The sequence below is a fragment of the Bos grunniens genome, chromosome 5, assembly GCF_055505025.1.
Source record: "Bos grunniens cultivar Pamir isolate PY7600 chromosome 5, Bosgru_T2T1.0, whole genome shotgun sequence".
Taxonomy (NCBI): Eukaryota; Metazoa; Chordata; class Mammalia; order Artiodactyla; family Bovidae; genus Bos; species Bos grunniens.
In genome coordinates this window covers 36,225,901-36,252,068 of record NC_141169.1, presented here as the reverse complement: position 1 = coordinate 36,252,068, position 26,168 = coordinate 36,225,901, and the positions used below count along the sequence as shown (strand labels likewise).

The following is a 26,168-nucleotide window of genomic DNA, read 5'->3' as shown; positions in this document are numbered from 1 at the left end:
CTTTCACTATACATATATATATATATATATATATATCTCCGTATGTTCATTGCAGTACCAGTTACAATAGCCAAGATATGGAAGCAATCTAAATGTCCATCAATAGATGAATGGAAAAAGATGTGGTACATATATACAATGGAATATTTACTCAGCCATAAAATAAAAAGAATTTTTAATTCTTCATTCTTCCTTTCCATCATCTATAAATTTGAAATATTCCCATTTGCAGCAATATGGATAGACATGGAAAGTATTATATTAAGCGAAATAATTCATACAGAGAAAGACAAATATCATATGATTTCACTTATATGTGAAATCTGAAAAACAAAACAAAACAGAAGAAACTCACAGATACAGAGAATAAATCTGTGGTTACCCAAAGGGAATGGACGAAACAGGTGAAGGGGATTAAGAGGAACAAACTCTCAGTTACAAAATAAATAAATCACAGGGATATAAAGTATACATAGGGAATATAGTCAATTATGGGTTTCCCTCATAGGCTAGTTGGTAAAGAATCTGCCTGCAATGCAGGAGACCAAGGTTCCTGGGTTGCGAAGATGCCCTAGAGAAGGAATGGCAACCCGCTCCAGTATTCTTGCCTGGAGAATCCCCATGGACAGAAGAGCCTGGCTGGCTATAGTCCATGGAGTCGCAAAGAGTCAGACAAAACTGAGCAACTAAGCGCAGCACAGCAGCATGTTAGTTTTAGATTGGCTTAGTAGATTTATTAGTGTAAAAAGAAGGAAGAAACATACAAGATGAGATTTTTATTATGTATCTCCAACATTCAATTGAACCTATTAATTGACAAGAATAAAGAATAGGGATCGCTAAGATAGTTTTACAGGGTCACAAGAGTCAGACACAACCTAGCGACTAAACCACCACCATTGTCAAAATTAAAGTTAACTTTGGTGATGAATGATAACTGGTCTTAAAGGTGGCGATTATTTCATAATGCATAAAAACATCAAATCATTATTCTGTATACCTGAAGCAAATATAATATGTGTGTTAATTATAACTCAATTAAAAACAAAGTAAATAAAACAAGCATCAGCAAAATTTTCTGTATATGGCCAGACAGTAAATATTTTAAGCTCTGCAGGTCACATACATCTCTGTTACACACTCTTTTATATTCATATTTATGTTTGCTGCTGCTAAGTCGCTTCAGTCGTGTCTGACTCTGTGCTACCCAATAGATGGCAGCCCACCAGGCTCCCCTATCCCTGGGATTCTCTAGGCAAGAATACTGGAGTGGGTTGCTATTTCCTTCTCCAATATTTATGTTTACAATCATTTAAAAATTTTAAATGGCCCACCCCCTCCCCGCCCCTCTCTGTCTTCTCTGCACTGGGAGCAGCTCTCATGCTGCAGCCCTTCATCCCCTGAAAATGTACACTTGCACCAAGTTTGTCTCCACCCCCTCCTCGATCAGGAGAACCTCTACACTATTGAGCCGATCACTGTCTGCAGTGGTGGTAAGACGTCCGGAGACACTGACGGATGAGAGCCACAGCAGCTTGGCAGTAGTTCCCCGTCCCCTGACCACCTCACTTAACTCCTAGCCGCAGCTTCCAAACCAGTGCCATCTCAAGGGACATTGACACAGCAGCCAAGTTCATTGGAGCTGGGGCTGCCACAGTAGGGGTGGCTGGCTCTGGAGCTGGAATTGGGACCGTGTTTGGGAGTCTCATCATTGGTTATGCCAGGAACCCTTCTCTGAAGCAGCAGCTCTTCTCCTATGCCATTCTGGGCTTTGCCCTCTCGGAGGCCATGGGGCTCTTTTGCCTGATGGTGGCCTTTCTCATCCTCTTTGCCATGTGAAGGAGCCGTTTCCACCTCCCATAGCTCTCCCGTGTCTCATCTGCCCTGTATGTTTCTTTTCCTGTACCTCCCCAGGCAACCTGGGGAAAGTGGTTGGCTCAGAGCTTGACAGAAGGAAGACAAATAAATACTGTATTAATAAGAAAAAAACTAAATAAAATAAAAATTTTAAATGGCTTCTCAGGTGGCTCAGTGGTAAAGACTCCACCTGCCAATGCCAGAGACACAAGAGATGCGGGTTTAGTCTCTGTGTCCAGAAGATCCCCTGGAGGAGGAAATGGCAACCCACTCCAATATTCTTGCTGGGAGAATTCCATGGACAGAGGACCCTGATAGGGTACATTCCAGGGAGTCATGTAGAGTTGAACACAATTGAGAGACTGAGCACACAAGAATTTAAAAAACCATTCCTAGCTCAAAAAGTGAAATGTTAATCACTGTCTAACTGTGTCTGATTCTTTGCAACTCTGTGGACTGTAACCCACCAGGCTCTTCTGTCCATGGAATTCTCCAGGTAAGAATATTGGAGTGGGTTGCCATGTGCTTCTCCAGATCAAACCGAGGTCTCCTGCATTGCAGGTGGATTCTTTACCATCTGAGCCATCAGGGAAGCCCTTTTAGCTCAAAAGGTCATATAAAAAACAGGCCCCAAATTTGGCCCACAGGGCCACAGTTTACTAAACCCTAGGAGCAACAAATGTAGATAAAATTTCCCTTAGATAAACAGCAATTCTTTTAGAATAAAATAATACCATTCGCAGAAAGGTGGGTGGGCCTAGAGATTACCATACTAAGTGAAATAAACTAGAAAAAGACATCTACCATATGATATCACTTACATGTGCAATCTCAAATATGACACAAATGAACTTATCAATGAAACAGAAAGAGACTCACAGACATAGAGAATAGACTTGTGGTTGCCAAAGGACAGGGAGGATAGGGGAGGGACAGATTGGGAGTTTGAGATTAACAGATGCAAACTATTATATGTAGGATGGATAAACAACAAGGTTCTACTGTGCAGCACAGGCAACCACATTCAATATCCTGTGATAAACCACAATGGGAAAGAATATGAAAAGATATATGAATAATTGAGTCACTATGCTGTACAGCAGAAATTAACACAACATTATAAATCAACTACAATAATTTTTTAAAAAAGAAATTATTTTATATCTTTAGTTATACTTATGTTGAGAATGTAAGACCAAAAAATGTAATGATCTGCTTAATTAGAGCAGGTCTAGATGCTATAGAATCAAAAAAGGGGGAGATAATTCCCATTAACTCGCTTTCATCACTGCTGTTAATATCTATATTGGGGGCATATCCTGTTGTCCTTCACTCTGTGACAGGCTTCCCGAGTGCAGGGATCAACTTTGTAATTCTCCTTCTTGGCACAGTTCATGTAGAAAATACATATGTGGACAATTGTCTTGTTCACTGATGATTTTCCCATCTACTTCTATGCCTTTTCAAAACAGTGTTTGTTGTTTGCTCAAATAACTAAGTAGAAGTTAGAGATTTATTTTGCCTTCAAATATTCCTTTGCATTGCACTTAGGTTAATACTTATTATTTAAAATGTAGAACAGATGATAACCCAAACAAATGTAAAAAAAATTTACCGTAATATTTTATATTGCTATATATTAAAACCAAAGACTCTCTCCTTTCCCCTTGGAATATAAACTGGCAAGTATGGAGAGGGAATCTAGATTTATGAAAAGAACTCAGTCTTTTGTAGCACTGAGATGAGCATGTTCCTAGAAAAAGGAGTAATAGAGGGTCTCAGTTAATGAGAGGTACAAAACTTTCCCCTCACATGATTACACTGTGGCTTGAGACTTTCTTAGAAATGTCACCAATTTCCAGAATGTCAGAGGAAACAATTTCTAATTGAATGGCAAAAAACACCTTCTAGAACCAAATGAAAGCACTGGACCTGTCTTCCCTCAGCTCCACCGTCAGTTTTGGGATAGTTGTGAGTTGACCTACACAAAATGTTCAGAACATTTTGATAAATTAATGTTTTTGGTTTTCTTTCTTATGAAAAAAACTATTCAGGCAAAACGTCTACACAATGGTCTACAGATAGCTTCCTCACTACATTTTACACCCTTTAAAAGAGAGGAGAACCAGGCATCAGAATTATCCTGGATTTATATAGAAATCAGGATTTAACATGTCACATCCTGCCTTCTTGACAGTTCTTTTGCTTTCATGGTAGTCTAGAGCTCTGATTGTTTATTATGGACTTTTTCACTGTTTTTCAGTGTAGTGCTTTTGCTCTCTTATATCTTTCTCTGTTTCCTGTCTAATTCCTTTATATGCCAGTCTTACATCCTCAGAAAAACTGGTGTTATCTCCTTGAGGGCAACAACTGCACCTTTTAGTTCTCTTCAATTTCTAACTACTGGCGATTATAGTCCAAGACAGAGAGAAAGAGTCTGAAAAATACTTGTTGAAAAGAGTTGAATTAATTTTCCTTTTCAAGGTCTGCAAGATAAAACAACATACCCACCTTGGCTGAGTGAGAGTGTCACTCCCTTCCCCTCTTAATTCCCCACTGAAGCAAGGCATACAACCCTGAGCTCACTGTGCAGCCCCAGGCAATGCCTGCTACCCAGGCAAAGACAACTGGCAGCGCACTCGGCTTTACGCAGAGGTCCTGAGGCGTGGCCCATAGTGTTATAAGTACCAGTCCTATTAGTCCAAGTTAGGAAAATTGCTAGAGTTTGAAATTCTTTTGAAACCACAATATCTGAGTATAACCTAAAACAAGCTGCTTCAATTCATTCCAGAATTTCCTATTTGAATGTTACCCTACGTCATATATTTATTCCTCTTTGTTCATATTCTAGTTCCACAAAATTGTTTTCTTTCTAGCATTCGGAAGATAAAATGGGTATTTCCACCTTAATGCCACATTTAGATATGCCTGTCCATATATTCCAAAGATATATTTCCAATTTAGGAAATTAAGCCCAAACATCAACAGTAATATTTCCTATTTAAATATCAACAGCAAATGATTCACTCACATTTTCCTCATTTGCATACCTTCTCTCCCTTATCTACACAACTTCACAGTCATTCACTAGAAATATACTTTAATTTTCTTTTTATTCTGAATTCTTATTTTTAGTATTCTTATTTCATTTTTCTCTCTTATTTCATAAAGTATGAGCATAAGTGCCAAAGATAAATAGTATGTGTTCATGTGTGTTGTGTATATAAGTTCACACACATTTTTGCTCTGGTCAATCTACAATTTACAAATGTTGCTATTTCTAAAACATCATTGATCCATCAGTTTTTAGGACTTTGGCCTGCATTTTCACTCAGAAGCAATACTTCACATGATGGCTAGGTCCTGAAAAGACTCAACCTACTGCAGTATGCTGTGGCTGATTTAAATCCAGTAAATTCTGGTTTCATAAATCCAGGAGGCTGAACTCAGAACACCCGGCACCTCAATGGGCAAGGGAGAAATATGAAAGCCAAAATGAAGTAGAGGGATGGAATAACTGAGCTAGCTGCAGACTAGATCCTGAAGAAGGGAGCCAACAGTTCAATCCCTAACAGTCAAAGAAGTAAACAGGAATTCTGGCTCGGCTCAAGTCAGGCAATCCAGGCAGAGGAAGCAATCTGTACAAAGCACGTGATACACAGAAGCACAGATCCTTCATGGACCTGCCAGTGTTTTATACCGCTGAAGCATAAGGCGTGTGGGAGGGAGGGAGGTGGGAATGGAAAGTCTAGTCAGGTGGTCAGGAACAGATCATGGTTCTGTGATCAGCCTTTGCAGGGACACTGTGTTACTCAGAGAGTTGTGGGGCTAAGACAAAGCCAAAGCAGAGGCCCAGTTATATGAACTAGACCAGCAGAGTGGGACGTAAGGAGGAGGCATGACTTTGCAGGCATATGGCTGCACAACACCAGGCTCCAGGCATTGGCACGGTGAATTCGAATGGGTTGTACCCCCACACTAGTGGGGTGAGGTCCCCATAAACTCTCTGTCCTGGTCAGAACTGACTCAGGAACTGGGAATGGTTGGCATACAAAGCCTCAGTTACCCCAGCCTACATGTGCTGACACAGACCACTCTTTACAGCTTGGCCTCCAGATTAAACCACATTTAATCTTCGTACTTAGGACCTAAGAATGTCTCCTCCCTAAACAACACCTGTAAAGGGAATGGAAACGCTCCCTCCCTGAGTCACACTACGTTACAGGAGCAAGGGCAGAAGCCTGCGGTGCTGCTGGCAGCACTGAGCAGATAATGGAAGGAGGTGAGAGAAGAAACTCAAGGGTCCCAATGTTGATGGAGAAAGACTAAGATATGCAAAGCCATAAAGAAGGAAGAGAAGAGGTCCCAGAGTGAAGAGCATTCTCTAAGTGAGAGCCACTGGCATGAAAGTCTTCCTCATTGGCAAAAGATGCTTGGAGATACTGACAGTGTCTGCATGTGGATCAGGTGAGTTTGTGATGCTCAAATTCAGATGAGTGGAAGGAGAAAGCTGGGGCTAATATTTTTCTGCTTTTGGTGGATTTTTCTAAATGAGAGATTTTTATAAAGAGATGAAGAAGGAGCTTGTACTTCAAGGCGAGGGAGGCACAGAGAGCACAAGGTGGCCCCAACAGGGATAGATGCTGCTGCCCCTAAGGAGGGGTGTCATCTCTGCAGTGACCCCTGAAGCCAGAAACAGCAAGGGAGGGACCGGGACTGTTATCCTTCCGCTTCAACTGTACACCTAGCACCTAGGCTAGTGCCTGACACACAGTGAATCTCCTACAAATAACTGTTTAACGAATAACAAGAGTTAGTATTTCTGATGTGCTTTGTAGGTGAGACACTTTCCTAAGTCCTTTCTTTGTATTTGCTAAGGAGGCACTATTATTGTCCTTATTTAGAGAGACAATGTTACTTGTTCTAGGCTAGGGCTCCTCAACTTCAGTGCTATTCACATTTCAAACCAGATGATTCTTTCACGGAACGCGGGGGTGAGGGGGGAGGGGGCAAGGAGAAGGCTGTTCAGAGCACTGTGTGATGCTTAGCAGTATCTCTGGCCTCCAATAGAAGCCCATCCTGAAGGGTGACAACCCAAAATGTCTCTAGACATTGCCAAATGTGCCATGGGGGACAAAGTTGTCCGTGGTTGAGAACCACTGTTTAGGATTTCTAGCTGATAGATGGTTCTGCCATGATTTGAACTCAGGTTATCCACAAGAAAACACTCTTAATCTCTCCATCACAGCTGCCCGTCGAGCACACAAGCTAGCATCTAGTGACTGCTTATTAGGAGCCAGATGTCCTGTGGACACTTTCTCAAACCATCTCATCTCATGATCACCATCGCTGTGCATCTGGATGGCTGCCTTGAAACCAAACACTGCAGAAGAATAACCTGAAGTGTTTTTCTTAACAAGTTGATTCACATTCCAGATACTGTTTCAAATATTTCTGGAGGACTAGAACTACATTTTGGTTTTCTGATGGTTTAAGGTCCTGACTTGTCTGTCCTATTTTTGAGAATTTCAGTGTTTCTCACAGAACTAAACAGATTAGATTGTCTACATTAAATCAATTCAGATTGTTATTCAGCATTAAGGACTTATACTGTGCCAGTTTTATTACAGTATCCTAAAATCATCTTAAAGTAGAGGCACAAATCAGTGGGGAATAGTTTCCAAAAGATGTGAGCTCCAAGAGGAAGATGGCCTTTGTGAAACCTGTGCAGGGGGTAGGTAACTTGATTGTAATGCTGTCAATGCTCTTCACAGAAGCCTCCACTCTAAGACAACAGGAGCAAACCTCAACCCACAGAGTTTCTCTCTCTCTCATTTCAAAAATTTATCTAAAAAGTGAAGTCCAAAGCATTTAATATCAAATCTTTCTACCTGTCTTTAGTATCCAGAATATGTAGGATGAACTATTCTTTAATAAAGGTAATAAAACCCACTGATAATACAGTACCAGAATTTGGTATCCTGGTACTCCCCAAAGCACAAAGCATGTCTGAAATTATGTCAGTGGAGCACACCTTGAAAGGTCAGTAAGAACATTCACGTCATTGACTATATTGAAAACCCAACAACGACCACTCGTTGGGAAAAACGTTTTTTGTAAGTAATGTCAATATGAATTACACAGGAAATTTACAAATTGTGAGTACCAATCTTTCACAGCACAAATGGACGTATATTTTGAATAAGCATTTTTGAATATGCATGTGCACTCTGTAGTGAGTGTATACTGAATGTCTACTGCCATCATTTTTAGTGTATACTGAATGTCTATGCTATTGCCATCATTTTTTAGCTTAATCAAACTATTTAACCTCTCTGGGCTTTGGCTCCCATCTATTATTACTATCTACAAGATGGGAATAATAATAATAGTACATGGGGTCATTTTCAGGATTAGTATATATATATACATATATATACACACACATATATATACACACACACACATATATATACACATACACATTTACTACTTAGAACAGTGCTTGGCACACAGTAAGTGCCCAATTAATACCACACACACTTTGGTATTCAAAGAATTCAAACTGATGTGTGTAAACTGATATATAAATTGGAATAAATAGATAATCAAGCCTCAATGCCAGATACAGGGACACATCTACAACTCTTCTAGCAGAACTAAAATACTTACACTTTTACTACACTATGCATGACAGAAAAGTCACAGGAAGAATAAAACACTTCTCTAACAGATGTAGATATGAACAGTCATTTCACATGCACATCAACAGCTTTTAGCAGCCACAATTGTAAGTGAGTTCATCAACTAAGTGGGAATATGTTGAACTATGAAATTTTCTTCTGCTGGTCTGAGAGCAGAGCTTCAACATCTGAGAAGGAGGAGGACTTGATGACTGCAAGATGGCAATTTTCAGAGTGTGATGAGAGAATTTAATTTTGTGCATCTCCCACACCTCCCCACACACACTTCAATCTGTGCCACATGAGTGAATTTATATTACATTACTTCCTGTTCTCATCATGATCTTTGTAAAATTTTTCTCTTATTCTTTTCTACCATCTGGGAAGGGTTATTCTGTACCACTGTATTAACTACATTTCTGAAGAATATTTATGTGTCCCTTTGGTAACCTTGGTAACTATGAACGAACATTTTAAAGACAACTAAAGCACTATAGTCATAATTAGAAAAAACAGTCTGTGTTTATTTTTTCATGTTACTTATACATAACGATGGTACTAAAGAAAATGAAAACTGTATTAGAAGAAAACAGAGGTGATAAATTATATATAAATGATATGCAACATGTCATAAAAACAGAATTATTTGCAACGATCACCCAGATCAATGCTTTTAAGTGACCATAAGATTTTGCTTTATTAACTTCTGCTTTATTGACTACGCCAAAGCCTTTGACTGTGTGGATCACAACAAACTGTGGGAAATTCTTCAAGAGATGGGAATACCAGACCACCTTACCTGCCTCCTAAGAAATCTGTATGCAGGTCAAGAAGCAATAGTTAGAAACAGACATGGAACAACAGACTCATTTCAAATTGGGAAAGGAGTATGTCAAGGCTGTATATTGTCACCTTGCTTATTTAACTTATATGCAGAATACATCATGCAAAATGCCAGGCTGTATGAAGCACCAGCTCAAATCAAGATTGCCAGGAGAAATATCAATAAGCTCAGATATGCAGACGACACCACCCATATGGCAGAAAGCGAAGAAGAACTAAAAAGCCTCTTGATGAAAGTGAAAGAGGAGAGTTAAAAAGTTGGCTTCAAACTCAACATTCAGAAAACGAAGATTATGGCATCTGGTCCCATCACTTCATGGCAAATAGATGGGGAAACAATGGACAGTGAGAGACTTTTATTTTGGGGGGCTCCAAAATCACTGCAGATGGTGTTTGCAGTCATGAAATTGAAAGACTCTTGCTCCTTGGAAGAAAAGCTATGACCAGCCTAGACAGCATGTTAAAAGGCAGAGACATTACTTTGCCGACAAAGGTTCATCTAGTCAAAGCTATGGTTTTTCCTATAGTCATGTATGAATGTGAGAGTTGGACTATAAAGAAAGCTGAGTGCCGAAAAATTGATGCTTTTGAACTGTTGTGTTGGAGAAGCCTCTTGAGAGTCCCTTGGACTGCAAGGAGCTCCAACCAGTCCATTCTGAAGGAAATCAGTCCTGAATAGTCATTGGAATGACTGATGCTGCAGCTGAAACTCCAATACTTTGACCACCTGATAGGAAGAACTGACTCATTGGAAAAGACCCTGATGCTGGCAAAGATTGAAGGCAGGAAGAGAAGGGGACAACAGAGGTAAGACTGTTGGATGGCATTACTGACTCGATGGACACGAGTTTTATAAGCTCTGGGAGTTGGTGATGGACAGAGAAGCCTGGTATGCTATAGTTCATGGGGTCGCAAACAGAGCCGGACACAACTGAGGGACTGAACTGAACTAAAGATTTCTCTTCATAAATACTGATGAAGAACACGAGTACTAGTATGTAAAGCCAAAAAAATTCTATTTTATCTTAAGTATGATAGCAAGATGTGAATACTGAGTAATATCAAAACATAAATGCTTTCCAAAAGGTGTTTCAGTTCCATCCAGAAATACTAATACAAAATGTGTATTTTCTGGTACTGTATTTTCTGTGTATTTTCTCTACTGATAATAATCTCTTAATATTTCAAAGTTCTTTCCATTCTTGGATGATTTTTCAAACTTCTAACACAACTTAATGAATTTTTCACTTGAAAACTATCATTACTTCAGTGTGCTGTCAGGACTCTGATCACGGTGAAAAGTTTGTTTAACGACTCCACTGAAAAGGACCATACTATTTCTGCTCTTCTTGCCCAGGATGACATGATTTGCCTGACATCTGGGGACACAGATTCGGCTGCCTTCCAGGATTGAACCCCTGGGTCAGGAAGATCCCCTGGAGGAGGAAATAGCAACCCACTCTAGTATCTTTGCCTGGAGAATCCCATGGACAGAGGAGCCTAGCGGGCTACAGTCCATGGGGTCGCAAAGAGTCAGATACAACTGAAGCAACTTTGCACTTACTCAGCACCTGGCAACTGGGCTTGGCTGCATTGGTTAACCCTGGCTTTCTCAGCTCCTCCCATAACAAATGGCATCACTTGCAAGACAGATGCCACAGGTCAGGTTTCCATTCGGATTCTCGGAATTCACCACTGCCTTATTGTCACTACCTTTCCAACTGCATCCCAGCCCACACTCCCATGTGTGTGTCACAGTCTGACCATATTGAACTACTTGCATGCCTCTAAGTACACATGCTCTTGAACTCCCTATATCTTTGCAAATGCTGTGTGTCAGCCTAGAATGTCCTTCCTTGCCTTGTCGGTCTGTCATACAAACACCTAAATGCTTTCCGAGTTCCAGCTTAATCAAGCACCCTGCTCCTGAAGATCCCACTAGAGTTGGCAGAGGTGCTGATTTATTCCTCAGAGTGCCAGTCAACTGACAGCTGTAGAGTTCAGAACCACAAAGCTTAGCAGATTGCAGGGTATTTACTTGATTGATGCTTTTGAACTGTGGTGATGGAGAAGATTCTTGAAAGTCCTTTGAACTACAAGGAGATCAAACCAGTCAATCCTAAAGAAAATCAGTCCTGAATATTCATTGGAAGGACTGATGCTCAGGCTGAAGCTCCAATATTTTGGCCACCTAATGCAAAGAACTGACTCAATGGAAAAGATCCTGATGCTGGGAAAGATTAAGGCAGGAGGAAAAGGGGACAACAGAGGATAAGAGGGTTGGATGGCATCACCAACTCAATGGAAATAAGTTTGAGAAAGCTCTGGGAGTTGGTGATGGACAGGGAAGCCTAGTGTGCTGCAGTCCATGGGGTCACAAAGAGTCAGACATGACTGAGCGACTGAAAACTACTTGATTCCACATCAGTGTCCTTCACTACACTCTGAACACCTTGCCAACAGTACTCAGGCTTTACCTACCCCAATTTAATCTACTTCCTGATACAATTTAAAACTATATTGATAATTTAAAACTTAATTTTAATTTAAAATTCAGCCTCAATAATTGTGAGTGGATTAATAATAATCCTCATTTACCAAGAACTTATGTACCAAGATCATACTCAATAATCTTATGAGGAAATGACAGATGACAAAAATAAGATGTTTTAGTCATCACAGAAGATAGTCTCCTCAGTGATGAATCACCAAATGAAGAAATGAATGGCTAAATGAATTAAAAAAATCTTTCAAACAAACTGGAATTTTGGGGCCAGTGACCAGTCACCACCCAGTAACTCTTTCATTTCCACTACTTCCACTCAAGTTCAAGCTCCTGATACCCCAATTCTAGACTACTGCAGTATTCTTCTAATCTCCCTGCATCTAATCTTTGCCTCTTTAAATACATTCTACAAAACGGTTTATTAATTGTATGTGCATGGATGAATTCTTAAGAGTCCATAAGTTACCTGTAAGAATTGTATCATTTTGTGACTTGTTTTGATACAAAAATTTAACGTTAGTATTAATACACTCTTGCACATCTGGAAAGCCACCTTCTTGAGCACTCTCATCAAATTTCAGTGACTGCTTTAATATTTTTGTTTTTAACTACATTGACCCCAACAGTACTATTATAATTGACAGAGACAAATATAAAATGATACAGGTAAATAACACACACACACATGATTGCTTTCAGGTCAAGAGATGATCAAATTACAGTACTGGATAAATACCAAGAAAGGTTTTGCAGTATTCACAGCAAAGTGATGAGACAGTTGAGGGCTTAAAAGAACCTGCATCATAGCAGTCACTGCCACATTTATGTTGTAAACAATTTAAGCTTTTCAGTAAAACATCACCTATCGTGTGAAACTAATGTTGTTAATTTGAATTTACAGCTTTGTTTGCTTTTAAATTTTAAATATGTTTTGATTAAAACTAGTATATGTGCTATTAGCACAAAGAATTTATACTTTATTTTATATTTACATAAATTTAAGGAACAATATAATACAAATAATTTACATATATAATGGGAGTCAGAAAGAATTTTTTTCCTTTGGAAAAGGTTTATACAATACACATGGTTGAGGAATACTGACTAAATCATCCTAGTCATTGTATATAGTGAGCTTTTTTAAGTAATGAATGTCTCTTCCACACCCAAAAGTTAAAATCCAAACTGGCCCACATTAGGTTCAAAATGCATACCTATTGTTTTGATGTTGAAATTTATTTTCCTAAACAAGGCTCTTTATCTTCTTTTCTAAATGGCATAATAATATTGTATCTGCTCTTAACCATAACTAAGCAATGAGTCATAAAGGTTACCTGACCAACATAAATTTCAACCACTTTTTTATAGATCTCTAAAATTGTATTATGAATAAGTTAAAGGTGCTACAGTAACTGCAGCAATTCATTTTCCTTCCTTTCTGCCAAGGCAGGAATAGGTCAAATACATGGAAAAGATATCTTTTAAAATGCTAAAAATGTCTTTCTAAGGCAGTTGTTTGTGTCTGAATTTGAGGAGGTAACAAGTAGTTTTGCAAAACACTAAGAGCAGGCAGACCCCTAGGCCTGATTTTTTTTTTTCCTGAAAGCAGTGTTTTGTTGGTGGCATAACTACCTATTGGGAGAAAATCATAATAATTTTATTAAAATTCAACAGTTTAAAACAAATACACCAGTGGACACCTGTACACTGGACAATGCCTCAGAAATCTATTAGCAAAAAGTATAATGGATAGAAGAAAGCAGAAATAGGCAGGCTTTGTGGTATGATATTTCAAAATGATTACAATCTCTGTGATTGCCAGGAGTAACCAAACTTCTTTAAGTGCACCCTGTGGTCTTTCCACATCTTTACTTCTATATCATGAACCTTGCCTCAATTTTCTATAGATTGAATCCTTTAAAAATAGATATCATCAAGAATCTGACTGGTAATACAGTTTCCAAAAGGATAGTGCATGCTTCTTGTCTCAGCCACAATGCAGAAATGGCTATCAGACTTAACCACTTCTATGTAAAACTATAATTAATATTAGAAAAAAACGGAGAAAGCAACTATTTTTGGCCACTGGACAACAGATACCACGATACTGTGATCCTTGCAAGAAGGTAACCTTGGCTTTATGCTTAAATGTACCCTCCTAGCTGAGGCACAAACATAGGGAAACAAATGGAGCTCAAAGACACAGCCACAGTTTTCACCACACAGGGGTAGAAAATAGATGTGCATGCAGGGGAAGAGCTCCAGGAATCTGCATATGGTTCCCAAGAATCAACTTGGGCCAGTTACTAAGCTGTGCACACACTGAGCCAGACTGTAAGAGATCAGCAGAGACCAGCTCCAGCGGAGTAGGAGCCAGATAGAGTACAGAGGTCATACACAAGCCTGGGATTATGACCATCCAGAGTGAAACTCCAAGAGAATACAAGCCAGAAAGGTCATGCCTTGTAAGTGGAACCACTCTAGTTATAAAGTAATGGCCACTCTAGAGCCATCTTAACAAATCTTAAAACTAAACCTTAACAGAAAAATGATAATCCTCCAGTATCTGCCTGATCAAAAAAAAAAAAAAAAAAACTCAGTACTCTTTAAAAGAAAGTGCAAAAAGTCTGCAATAGTCAAAACAATTCTGAAAAAGATGAGGGGAGCGAAGAAAGAAAATGGAAGGCTTACACTACCAGATTTCAACACTTACCATTAAATGCAGGGTAATCAGGACAGTGTGATACAAGAATAGCTCAGAGAGTCTAGAAAAAGAGGTCTGTTCAATAAATTTTGACAAAAGCAAATTTGACAAAGAAATTCAAAGTGCAAAAGATAATGTTTTCAATAAATCATGCTGAAAAAATTTGATGTCCATATGTAAAAGAAAATAATCCTTGAATTCCTTCTCATGCTATAAAAACAAAAAGAAATTCAAAAGGCATGATAGACCTCAATGTAAAATTAAAAAGTACAAAACTTCTGGTAGAAAACACAAGAGGATATCTTTTTAGAACTTGAGTTACAAAGATTTATTATACAGAGCACAGAAAGCATCAGCAATTAAAAAAAAAAAAAAACAGATAAGCTGGATTTCATCAAAGTGAAAAACTTCTGTTTAACAAAAGATTTCATTAAGAAAATAAATAGACAAGTCTATTATCTTGAATAGTGTCTCCCCATGACTTGTTCACTAGAACTTCAGAGTCCTTATTGGACTTAGTTAAGATCAGATCATACCTTAAGATTTAGGAAGAGTCTAAATCCAAGGACTGATATTTTTATAAAAAGGCCATGTAACTCATGGAGACACAGAAACACAGACACATAGAGAAAGAAGCAGGCAGCGTGAAGACAGATGTAGAAACTGGAATACTGCAGGTACTAGCCAAGGAATAGCGAGGATTGCTGAAGGCTACCAGAAAGTAGGAAGAGGCAAAAAAGGATTCTTCAGAGGGAGTTTTGCTAAAATCATGATTTCAGACTTCTGGCCTACAAAAATCTGAGAGGATAAATGTCTACTGTTTTAAGCCCCAAAGTGTATGGTAATTTGTTACAGCTACCTTAGGAAATCAAAATATGCTCATCAAAAGATTTCATTAGAAAAATGGTACTGAAGAACTTATTTACAGGGCAGCAATGGAGAAACAGACATAGAGAAAAGACTTATGGACATGAGGAGAGGGAAGGAGAGGGTGAGATGTATGGAAAGAGTAACATGGAAACTTACATTACCATATGTAAAATATATAGCCAACGGGAATTTGCTGTATGGCTCAGGCAACTCAAACAGGGGCTCTGTATCAACCTAGAGGGGTGGGGTGGGGAGGGAGATGAGAGGGAATTTCAAAGTGAAAGTGAAGTCACTCAGTGAAGTCGACTCTTTGCGACCCCATGGACCAGGCTCCTCAGTCCACGAAATTTTCCAGGCAAAAGTACTGGAGTGGGTTGCCATTTCCTTCTCCAGGGGATCTTCCCAACCCAGGGATCGAACCTGGGTCTCCTGCATTGCGGGCAGACGCTTTACCATCTGAGCCACCAGGGAAGCCCAAAAGGGAAAGGATATATGCGTACCTATGGCTGATTCATGTTGAGTTTTGACAGAAAACAGCAAAATTCTGGAATGCAATTACCCTTCAATACAAAATAAATAAATTTTTTTTAAATGAAAAAAAAAATGGCTGAGCTAGAGATGATAGAAATGACTCTATATATATAGATATATACATATACACATATATATACATACATATATACTATAAAATTAAGTAAAAGAACTGAACAGAAACTTCATTAAAGATATATGAATGAGCAATAAGCACATGAAAAGGTACTTAGCATTATTCATCTTTAGGGAATGTAAATTAAAGCCAGAGATACCACTATATACTCATTAACACCCTTACAGCACCAAATGTAAGAGAAATCATGGAGCAACTGGGATGCTCAGACATTGCTGGAGGGAATACAAAATGATACAAGTGCTAGGAAAACAGTTGAATAGTTTCTTAATAAGTTAAACATATACCAGCCTTGTGAGCCAGCAATTCCACTCCTTCAATTTACCAACAAAAATGGAAGTGCATATACAAAAAAGACTTGAACAGGAATTTTCACAGCAGCTTTAATAATAGCTAAAAATGAAACAAACCAGATATCTACCAACAAAAGAATGTAAAAACAAGTTGTGATATACGTATACAATGACAATTTTAAAAGACAAATTTCAGATGTACTACATGAATGAATCTCTTAAACATTATGCCGAAAAAAAGAATCTAGACACAGAAAAGAGAACAAAAAAACTGAGCAGTGGTTATGGAGATCAGAGTTTCCTCAAAAGTGGAGGTGGCAGAGGGGAGTGGCAGGGATCACCTGGAAAGAGGGACTATGCTGCTTGAATTTGTTTTACATGAGAAATGCTGGAGTTCCTAGAGGCATGAAATATGAGATAAATAGATACACATTTATCAGACTCACTGAGCCATACACCTGGTGTCTGTGCATTTCACCATATATAAATTAGAATCTGAAAAATACTTTTAAAGAAGAGCATGCTGCTGCTGCTAAGTCGCTTCAGTCGTGTCCGACTCTGTGCAACCCCATAGATGGCAGCCCACCAGGCTCCCCCATCCCTGGGATTCTCCAGGTAAGAACACTGGAGTGGGTTGCCATTTCCTTCTCCAATGCATGAAAGTGAAAAGTGAAAGTGAAGTCACTCAGTCATGTCCGACCCTCAGCGACCCCATGGACTGCAGCCCACCAGGCTCCTCCGTCCATGGGATGTTCCAGGCAAGAGTACTGGAGTGGGGTGCCATTGCCTTCTCCAAAGTCTATTCAGTTTTAAAATTCAGTCTATAACAAATAAATCATGACTGTAGTAAGAAGTATTCGATTCTGAGGACCTGGTCACAGCAAACTTCTATTTTCTATTTCTCATATTATTAAAGAATAATACCTTAGAGAGTATTCATCAGTGTGTACATGTGATATAAAAGGAAACTATCTCTTAAATTACAATTGGTACCCATTCTCTTATTTTAATTCTGGGAAGCCATACACTGGCAGATAATTCCAACCTGTCCCTTGCTAAATATTTTGGACATACTGTTTTGTTTTTTGGATATACCCTCTTAATCAACTGTATTTACCACTCAAAAATGTGAATAATGAGAGTTCTAAAGTTCCACTAAATTTCCTAAATAGAAGGTGAGTCTCCTTTTCTATACAAACTAGAAAACTTCAAAGTATTTGATCACTTCTAACTTGAGAAAATGAGATTAAATAATACAGACTCCAAACTATACTCAAAAAAGCCAACTGTCCTATTGTTTATGTGTCAAACAAAAGGCCTTTCCATCCAAAATGAGTGGTAAAGGGATTAAGATGATTAATTGAGTAAAAAGTCTTTCTTAATCACATGTTGCCATTTCTGACCTAAAGTCCATCAAGAGGAATAGGACGGTGACAGGAATGAGGGACAGTATTTAGAGCTCTGCTGCTCCGTACAGTGCAGCATACAGAGCAGTCTACACCGTGGCCTGCGGTAGGTGTATCAGTGCACTAGCCATGCAAGGCTATTAAATGTAAGCTACCAAATTTAAATAAAAATTTAAAGCTCAGTTCCTCATTCACAATAGACACATTTCAAGTGTGCAGTACCATGCTTGGTTACCATATTGGACTAATGGCTACCATACTGAACTAATGACTACCCTTTTGGACTAATGGCTACCATGTTGGACAATTCCACACATCACACGTTTTTATTGGACACTTACAATTTAGAAAGCAAGCTGGGGGCAAGAAACGGTCCTTAAGGTAAAAGATGCATTTTTAATGCAATGGAAACTTGCTATTCTGAAGCAAAGGAAATGACCCAACACTAATTAAGATTTGGAACCTTGTGAACCAGAGATTTTTCATGAAGTGAAGTGAAAGTCACTCAATCGTGTCCAACTCTTTGTGACCCCATGGACTAAACAGTCCATGGAATTCTCCAGGCCAGAATACTGAAGTGGGTAGCCATACCCTTCTCCAGAGGATCTTCCCAACTCAGGGATCAAACTCAGGTCTCCAACATTGGAGGTGGATTCTTTACCATCTGAGCCACCAGGGAAGCCCTTTCCATAAAGACACACACAAAAAACACACATAGTCCTAAAGCAAAAACTAAAGGTCAATCAGCCTTATTATTTTTTTTACTCTATGTTCACATGAGAGTCATCCCAAAGATCTTTTAACAGCAAATTCAATTTGCCTCCATTTCCAAGGAATATCTTTGAGCCAAGTGGTACTTTTTCTTTCTCTGGTTATTCTCCATTTATGTCAAGGATTTAATCCTGAAGGCACTTAAAATTCAAGACTTTATATTAGAAAATGACTTGAGCTCCATGGTAAGGCAGTGCTGATTCTGGACTTACAAAAATGTTAATATAATAAAAATGGATTTGGAACATTTTTACCAAGAGAACTAATAATCATACTGACTAACGATTGGAGTGGATCCACTGAAGTTACTGACTTGGCCATGTACATGGTTTAAGGCCATTTAAAAGACAACTTATAGGCCAGATGTCTGCAAAAGTGCTTTCACAGCATCTGTAGTTCATTATGCTACCATATACTTAGAGATTATTGACCCCCAAAGACCACAAACATTCTTTTAGAGCCATCACGGTTAATGATACATTTATCTTAAGGGAAAATTCTAGCACTGCCAGGCAGTCTATGGGGTCAGCATCAACATGGACATTCTGCTTTTATGAAGATGTTTGATGCCACAGATGGGGATTCTTCTCCCCTTCTTTAGAGTGGCAGGGATCACCTGGAAAGAAGTACTATGATGCACGAATTTGCTTTGAGTTTCTAACCACGTCAAACCCCACTAAGAGAGTCCTCACTTTATGGATCACTAGCAATATTGATCAGCAGAGCTCCTCTGGAAAATTTTCATTTATCATGGTGGTATTGCTCCTGCTGCAATCTATCGTATTTTAAAGTTGCCACAACAGCAGAGCAGCCCGGGTTCCAAGTTAAAAAATATATAATTTTTCTTCCATACTCTCCCCTTTCAGACAACGGATCAAAGTGTTATGACATTTTATTGTAAGCAATGGAACCCATTTAAGATGAGCAATGCAAAATAAATCCTAAAAAACATTTTTTTCTGTTTTTTCTCAGACCAATAATTTTTAAATTTTCTAAATGATCTTTCCATTTCCATTTGAAATCTGCATTTATGATATATACAGGTATTACTTTGAATTTTTCAGTTACACCACTTTCCAGAATTAAAAACAATCCATCTATCACCCATGGCATTCTGACATCTCACAAACAATAATATTCTAAAGCCAGTATCAGCCAAGGGTCTCTGGAAGGTGACTTTTTAATCTCAGAACGACTTGTGGTGACATAGAGATAGCAGCTGACTATCAGGTGAAGTTTTCTCCCATGCTACATAATGCATGATACCAGAACTCTCTATGATTCTAACAGTTCCAGGGCTGAAAAGCCAGGACAGAAAAAGAACCACAGGAATAGCTAGAGACTCAGCCATACAATCACCATTATTACTATTGTCAGGGTAGTGACTGACCCCATGCCATGGTACAGCAAGGATGCAATCAGCCTTAAGAATGGCATATGTAAATCATCATTCCTATGAAGTAAGCACATTGGATTATTCTCTTATTATATGTATTTTACTTCTATTAATTCTCTCTTCCATACTAAGATGCATGTTTCTTAAGCACTGTAATCATACACCTTATTGCTATTTACTGTTTAAGTCCACTGAGATTAACACAGTAGATTTAACACTGTGGACTTATTTCTATTTCTTATGAGTAACAGGGAGAATATTTTATAAATTATTAATGCACTTTTCTGAATGCATTCACCTCAGCTAGCCTAAGTATCCTTCTGCCTAGGAGGAAGATTTTGGCTCAGTACAGAAGGAGTGCAAAGAAAAAAAGCCTAAGTAATATTCAATTTCTGTAAGTCAAAAATAGGATTTTGCATTGACTACAGTCTTGCAAACCTGCTATTATCTCCAGAGAGGATTTTATAAATTTCTCAAGTCATTCCTTGTATATAACAAGAACCAAGCTCTTAGAGATCTCTGATATTCCCTGATTGCACCTGATAGAGATCTCCACCAGGGTAAACTTAGCAGTGCATTGTGCCAAGCAGGGGGGATGTCTTGGGATTCATCTTTCCCAAGATCTGGATTTGGACCTTGCCAGAGAACAGATCAGAGAAATGGTCAGGTTGCTTTAACAGAGAGTGATGCAAAGCAGCCAGATAGCCAGACTATGTTCATGTGGCAGTCACAGCTAGACCTCATGAGGCTCTTCTATAGCATCAGCAGGACCAAGATAAGACAGTCATCCAGGTGACTCCACTGGCTCTGATGGAGTGCACAAGTACAAAGGCCAGTGTACAGGTAATAGCAGACATAGACTTGAGCCACAGTTGCCAGCCAAGTAGCAACAGGTGGGCCTGGGACATCACCCTGGAGAGCAGCAGAGGGATGGACATCAACACACACACACGCACGCACGCATGCAGATAGAGGAATCAGACAACAAGCCTCCCAAAGATTTCAAGTCTTTCCTTTGGGTATGAAGTCACCAAAGCCATATCTCTCTCCTTATGAACCATCATCACTGTAGAAAAAGGCAAAAGGGCCAGAATATCTGAGAAACTAGATTTTTTTCTTTTAATCTACTCCTCCTCACCTGAAAAGAGCTCATGCTTTAAGCAGCGGTCATAGGACAAAAATCATTTAATAAAACTCTATTTCAGTAGTTCTTTAAGGCAGGGATTACAAACTCCCCCACCTGGCCAATCCATCTCCGGGCATGTAAATTTGAATTTGAATAGCTTTAAGTGAAACTTGAACTTTCCATTTAGCTATTAACCTCAGTACTCCTTATAATCTCATAAATGGTTCAGTAAGCTTATTTATCTTACTTGCCCTGACCATGTAAGCAACAGTTTTGCTACAGTAGCTTTAAAATTTTAAGGTGGTATAGATCTGTTTCTTTCTGCTGAATTTACATGTTGGGAAGAAGGAATTCACAAATTAAGAGGTTTTTAAAATTAAATGAACATCAGATTTCTTAGACAAGACACAAAATGCCCCAACCATAAAAGAAAAAAAATGATAAATTTAACTTCATTAAAAGTAAATGTCCCTACTCATTAAAAGACTCTATTAAGAAAATGAACAAACAACCATAAATTGGAAGAAAACACTTACAAGGTATATATCTGATATAGGACTGGTATCTACAATATACAAAGAAATTCTACAAGAACCAACAATAAAAAGATAAACAACCTATTTTTAATTGGACAGAACAACTGAACAGATATTTCACAAAAATAAATCATATATTGTGCTATACCAGAAAAATGAAAACTGAATCCAAAATAAGATATTTTTCATACCCACAAAAACTGACTAAAAAAAGACTACAAAAACAAATGTAAGGTAAGGTAAGGATGTGGAGCATTTCTGTGTGACCACAGGGATACAAAACAGTACAACCATTTTGAAGAACTGATTGGCAGTTTCTTAAAAAGTTAAACATACATCCACACAGCAACTTTCACCTAACCTCTCACTTGGTATTTACCCAAAAGAAATAAAGCATATGTCCAAAAGAGATTTGTACAAGAAATTTTATGCAGCCTTACTCACATAACCAGTATTTTTCTTACTAGAAAAATGCCAAATGTTTATCAACAGAGAAATAACCAAATTGTGGTACATTCATACAATAGAATAAAACTCAGCAATAAAAAGAAATGCATTGGTACATACAACAAGAAAAAACTCAAAAACATTGCATTAAATGCAAGAAGCCAGAAAAGAAATACCAAAAGAATACCTACTGCATGATTCCAAAATATAGGCGATCTTCACCTATCACAGAAGAAATCAGAGCATAGTTGTGCAGCAAGGAGTGGAAAGCAGACTACAAAGGAGCCCAGGGAACTTTCTGGGAGAATGGCAATATTCTATACTTGTTTTAGATAGTAGATACACAATTGTAGACAATTATCAACAATTAAAACTAAGCACTCAAAATTTACACATTCAATTGCATGTTAATTGTATCTCAATAAAAGCATGTATGTATAGAGGAACACAGTCCCATAGGGAATAATAACCATTTTGAGAGACAGAACTAAAAATATTTTCTAATTACTATTTTTCAGGATTACAAAAATAATGCAGACATAAATAATCCCAAAAACATAAAAATGAATTAAGTGGGAAGAGAAATCTCTGCATAAGTGGAAAAGTGTGAGAGATTGAGTGACAATGATGTCTATTCAGTATATTTGGTCATTTTTTAAATGGTATTAAAAGAGTCCTTTCAAAAATACGTTGATTTGTCTTATATATTACTCACTGTGTTAATAAACTTTATTAAAGTTTTTTATAATTTCATTTTTAGAAATTAAATTTAATTAGAGCATGAGGCTTTTTTCATTAAAGTAGGTGTCAATACAAAAGTAATTTTTCCCTCTATAAAAAATTAATATTGGAAGTATATACTAAAACATTGGAGTACAGCTCAAAAGTTCATGAAACTGAAGTTTCTCACAGTTGTTGTAAAATTTACCAACTTGAAGTTCATGATAAACAGTAGCCAAATGAATACATAATTTAAAATGACAGGAACTTGCAACAAAGCCCTGGCAATACCATTAAAAGGAGCCCATAACAACTCTATAAACCTTTGACAACAATGACAACAACGTAGAGGTCAATGAAAGAGAATAGCCAAAGGGAATCAGCAAGGAGCAAGTACAATTTAGGAAGAAAGTGGTGAATCCAGAGAAGGCATTAGATGAAACAGACAAATATGACTTAGCTCTTGGGGTTATCCAGAGCTCTGTGAGCCTATCTATTATCTTGCATACAGCATGCTTAACACGCTTATATTGTAGCTACATATTTGTATAATTATGAATGAAATCTGATTAGAATGCTATCCATATTGTATTACTCAAGTAATTCATCAATGTTTCTTTTTTTGTTCAAAGAATTAACAAAGGAACCCTAGACAGTTATTGTTTGTAATAGAAATCAGTTCAGTCGCTCAGTCGTGGCTGACTCTGTGACCCCATGGACTGCAGCACATCAGGCTTCCCTGTCCATCACCAACCTCCAGAGCCTACTCAAACTCATGTCCATCACATCAGTGATGCTATCCAACCGTCTCTTCCTCCGTCATCCCCCTCTTCTCCACCCTCAGTTTTTCCCAGCATCAGGGTCTTTTCCAATGAGTCAGTTCTTCACATCAGGTGCCCAAAGTATTGGAGTTTCAGCTTCAGCATCAGTCCTTCCAGTGAATATTCAGGACTGATTTCCTTTAGGATGGACTGGTTGGATCTCCTGGCAGTTCAAGGGACTCTCAAGAGTCTTCTCCAACACCACAGTTCCAAAGCATCAATTCTTTGATGCTCAGCTTTCTTTATAGTCCAACTCTGACATCCATACATGACTACTGGAAAAATCATAGCTTTGACTAGACGGACCTTTGTTGGTAAAGTAATGTCTCTGCTTTTTCATCTGGTCACTACAAAGTATCTTGGAAAGAGTAAACAAGATCTAACTGGATTAGTCTGCCAAACTCACCCACCCACCACCACAGATAAGGTGAGTAAAGAATTCACACTCATAAATAAAAATTAATGGTAAACTTCAGGGAAAATGTGGTAATGGATATGGTAGTCATTTCTATACATTTTCTATCCGAAAAAATACGAAACATTAAATGGACTAAAACTGAAAAAAAGTCCAGATTTTGTTGTTGTTGTTGTTGTTGTTGTTTTTTACTTATAAAGGCATGTCAATAACAATATATGTACATATAAAAAAAGATAGCCCACTACTGTTAATACAGGGCTTCCTTGGTGACTGAGTGGTAAAGAATCCATCTACAATGCAGGAGACACAAGAGACGTGGGTTCAATCCCTGGATAGAGAAGATCCCCTGGAGAAGGAAATGGCAACCCACTCCAGTATTGTTGCCTGAAAATCCCATGGATAAAGGAGCATGGCAGGCTACAGTTCATGGAGTCACAAAGAGCTGGACATGACTTCACAACTAAACCACTACTATCATCACTGTTAGCACATGGTAATATTAAACAGAATGATAAAAAGTCAAGTATTATCTTCTTTTAGTCTTTTTTAAGCATCCTGCTAAATTTTCACTTTTCACCAACAATTTATTTACAGCTATAGCTATATTAAAGACGATTACTCTTCGGAAGGAAAGTTATGACCAACCTAGACAGCATATTAAAAAGCAGAGACATTACATTGCCAACAAAGGTCCGTCTAGTCAAGGCTATGGTTTTTTCAGAGGTCATGTATGGATGTGAGAGTTGGACTATAAAGAAAGCTGAGCCCCAAAGAATTGATGCTTTTGAACTGTGGTGTTGGAGAAGACTCTTGAGAGTCCCTTGGTCTGCAAGCAGATCCAACCAGTCCATCCTAAAGGAGATCAGTCTTGGGTGTTCACTGGAAGGACTGATGTTGAGGCTGAAACTGCAATACTTTGGCCACCTGATGCGAAGAGTTGACTCTTTGGAAAAGACTCTGATGCTGGGAGGGATTGGGGGCAGGAGAAGAAGGGGATGAGAGAGGATGAGATGGCTTGATGGCATCACCGACCCGATGGACGTGAGTTTGAGTGAACTCCGGGAGTTGGTGATGGACAGGGAGGCCTGGCGTGCTGCAGTTCATGGGGTCGCAAAGCGTCAGACACGACTGAGCGACTGAACTGAACTGATAACTATAGACCAGAGGAGGAAATAGCAGCCCACTCCAGAATTCTTGCCTGGAGAATCCCATGGACCAAGCAGCCTGGCGGGCTACAGTCCAGTGGGTCGCAAAGAGTCGGACACAACTAAAGCGACTTAACAAGCATTTAGCTATAGACAGAATTAAACTATAGTTCCAAAGATACAGTGCTTTTAAAATCAAAATGCAAAAAAGTTTCATGGGTCTCTCTGGAGGATGGAATAGTGGCTGACTAACATTTATCATAAACCCAGTCCTCCTACAGAGGGAGGATATGCCATGTGCAAGATGGCCTATTTCAGTTCCAAATGTTGGCAGGATAGTGTGCCAGTGAGACCCAGTTCCAGAGCCAGCACTACCCAGGTCTTTTCATGCATCACATACTGACAGCTGAATCTGTTTTTGCGTCATCTGCCATATCTTATTCTTCTTCAATACGTACAATGCCACAAAGACGGATTTTGCCCTTCAAAAACATTTGATCTTTGCTTTCACTCCATTCTGCTTTCTGTAATTAAAAATAAGTCCCTCTGCCACAAGAACAAAGAACATTTATTACAGACTTCCCATCATCCTCTCATATTTTTATGGATTTATTTTACGAATCCTCTCCATTTAATCCATTAGAACCTAAATGCAGTCATTGTCCAGTGGTCATCAATATCAACAAAGCATTCGATATACTCTTTTTTTTTTTTTTTTGAATAGAGAGACTTGAACCTGAAAAGCAGTATCTCAGTTTAACAATACAAACGTTTCCTTCCATGGAGTCACATCTCACACTGTTGGAGAAAAACAAATTTTATTTTCCTTACCTACTTCTTCTAAGACACCGTGGAAAGAAAATGAAGCCTCTGATATCTCCCAATAGTATATATTTGTTGCACAGTTATACAAGTTCAGAAAGTCTAAAAATTTTAGAGTTAGATCTGTATTTGCCCCT

At 38.5% G+C, this 26,168-nt stretch overlaps 1 protein-coding gene and 1 pseudogene across 4 annotated transcripts in view; one reads left to right on the top strand and one right to left on the bottom strand.

Moving 5' to 3' along the window:
* NELL2 (neural EGFL like 2) overlaps window positions 1-26,168 on the bottom strand; it is a 507,676-nt gene that overhangs the window by 340,918 nt on the left and 140,590 nt on the right. The gene's annotated exons all lie outside the window — the stretch shown is intronic.
* Window positions 1,355-2,005, top strand: LOC147371772 (ATP synthase F(0) complex subunit C2, mitochondrial-like; annotated as a pseudogene).